This window comes from Peromyscus maniculatus, chromosome 17, assembly GCF_049852395.1.
Source record: "Peromyscus maniculatus bairdii isolate BWxNUB_F1_BW_parent chromosome 17, HU_Pman_BW_mat_3.1, whole genome shotgun sequence".
NCBI lineage: Eukaryota > Metazoa > Chordata > Mammalia > Rodentia > Cricetidae > Peromyscus > Peromyscus maniculatus.
The window spans coordinates 45,590,922-45,593,375 of record NC_134868.1 but is presented as its reverse complement, the minus strand read 5'-3'; the positions used below and the strand labels follow the sequence as shown (position 1 = coordinate 45,593,375).

General features: G+C 48.7%; 1 long non-coding RNA gene across 1 annotated transcript; it reads right to left on the bottom strand.

The window, feature by feature from the left end:
* Positions 1–758: 758 nt before the first annotated feature.
* Positions 759–2,454, bottom strand: LOC143269053 (uncharacterized). Its single transcript, XR_013045375.1, has 2 exons — positions 2,322–2,454; positions 759–2,051 (listed from the first exon to the last, which is right to left on the bottom strand). It is a non-coding gene; the product is annotated as an uncharacterized LOC143269053 (long non-coding RNA).

Sequence of the window (2,454 nt, the reverse complement as noted above, 5' to 3'; positions counted from 1 at the left end):
GGGCAGGGTGAGATGTGCTCAGAGGAGCCACAAGTACTGAGTGAGACTTGTCCCAGGTTTCTTCGGGACCTGACACCTGCCCAACCTAATTTGAGTTTTCTTCTTTTTACTCCCATCAAGTCCAATTTGTGTTGGCCAACTAATCTTAAATGTGGGCCCACCCTGGCTGGATGTGATTGACCTACCAGGGTCATATCATTAAAGAAAACTGATTCTCTCCCTCCCAGGGATTATCAAATGCCAATAGCTCTTCATGTGGGATTCATGCCCAGCCCACCTCCTCCGTGCTGGTGGTTTCTCTGGCTTCAGCCTGTGTAGGTAGGGTCTTGGGCATGCTGTCACAACTGCTGTAAGTCATATGTGCAACTGTGCAATATACTGTGATCAGAAAACACTGTTTCCTTGAGGTCATCTTCCACCTATGGTTCTAATAATCTTTCTGCTACCTCTTCCTTGAAGATCCCTGACCCTTGGGGGAAGTGATGTAATATGTATGTTCCTTTTAGGACTCTGCACAGTCTCTATTCTCTACACATTGACCAGTGAGGGTCTCTATGTTCATTGCCCTCTACTGTAAGGAAAAGCTTCTCTGGTGAGGGTTGAGAGAGGCTCTGTTCTATGGGTATCGCAATATGTCAGCAGGAGTCATTTTAATACTATATACATTTAGCAGAATAATAGTATTGGGTTCTCCCCTGGGGCCTATGACCAATCTAGCCAGTCTCTTGGCCCCTTTAACAATGCCAGGTAAAGCCAGGTGTGGTGGCATGTACCTTTATTCCCATTACTTGGGAGGCACAGGCAAGTAGATCTCTTGAGTTTGAAGCTAGCCTGGTCTACATAGTGAGTTCCAGGACAGCCAGGGATATACAGAGAAGCCCTGCTTTGTTGTTGTTGTTGTTGTTGTTGTTGTTTAAGCCAGATAATAGTACCACTTCATGGAGTGGGTCTTAGATCCAATCAGAAAGCGAATGGTTGCTCATGTAACATTTATGCCACTATTACAACAGTAGGCATACCTTGTCAGGCTAGTCATTGTAGTTTTTAGGGTTCACAACTAGGTAAGATCAATGATTTCTTTTGTCCTCTGGCAATGAGCATGGGACATTCCAGCACCATGAAAGCTAGCCAGTAGAAATGAAATTTACAAGTAAGTACAGCTTGATCGCTCCAGGTACTGTGACCCAAGTGTCCCTTATTGGTCTTGCTTCCATGAGCAGCCATGACCAAGAGAAAAGGGCAGGGGCTGGAGAGATGGCTCAGAGGTTAAGAACACTGACTGTTCTTCCAGAGGTCCTGAGTTCAATTCCCAGCAACCACATGGTGGCTCACAGCCATCTGTAATGAGGTCTGGCGCCCTCTTCTGGCCTGCAGACATACATGCAGGCAGAACATTGTATAATGATAAATAAATCTGAGAGAGAGAGAGAGAGAGAGAGAGAGAGAGAGAGAGAGAGAGAGAGGCGGGCAGCCAGCTAGTGAGGAAAGAGGTTGTTTCCACAACATTCTACTTACACACAGAACTAAACAGATCAGCAAAGAGTCGCTATTTTAGCTAGAAGTTAGCAGCGTGAGATGGAGAGGGGCAGATAGAGAGATGGGGTGTCGTTAAAAAAAAAATACAGGCTTCCCCCAGACTGGGTACTTGGTGTGTGTGTGGTGGAGGGTGCTTGGTTTGCTTCAACATATGAGGAACCAAAAGATCAAAAGCAGTTATTTGGGAAAAGCCAGAACTGTCAGGAACGAACAGTGGGGTGGGGTGGGGGGCTGGCAACTGGGGTGAAGGGATTGCCCTCCCCGTTCTGGGATGTCACCTATAAGAAAAAGGACAACCTGCAACACCCAAGAGCAGGTCTGGAGCTGCCAGATGTTCCAGGCAGGGGTGGAGGGGGGGGGTAGAGGTGGCTCACAGAGGTTTGTCTTCCAGGGAGATGATGGTGCTGTCACCTAGTTTTTCTGCCATGGTCCAGCCATCCTTGACCTCCACGCTGCAGTCTGCTGGCCATTCATGCTTGATTTCTGTCAGCTTCTTCCTGATGCCATCTGTGGAACTGGCATAGACGACACCATGGCTCTTAAGGGTGCTTCTCAGCGCCCAGAGGAACACCAGGCTCCCCTTCTTGCTTGATTGTTTCACAGAAAGCATTGCAGCAGCCCTGGTCTGGCAGCATCTTGACAAAGGTGGTGGTCGTCTACATTTGCCCCATATCTGCCAGGATCCCCTTGCCCTCCTGCAGGACGGTGTTTTTCTTGTCCTCTCTCAAGCAGAAGGGCACTGGCTCCCTGAATGTCACTTTCTCTGGCACTGACGACTTACATACCTTCATGTCATGGAATGCTTTGACCCCACCGCCAGAGAGAGTCCTGCCAGAGGCCATGTTTCCAGTGAAAGGGGGATGAGAGCACTGAGGAACCGAGGCTCAGCAGCTTTAGCTGGGGTCTGACTGAACCCCC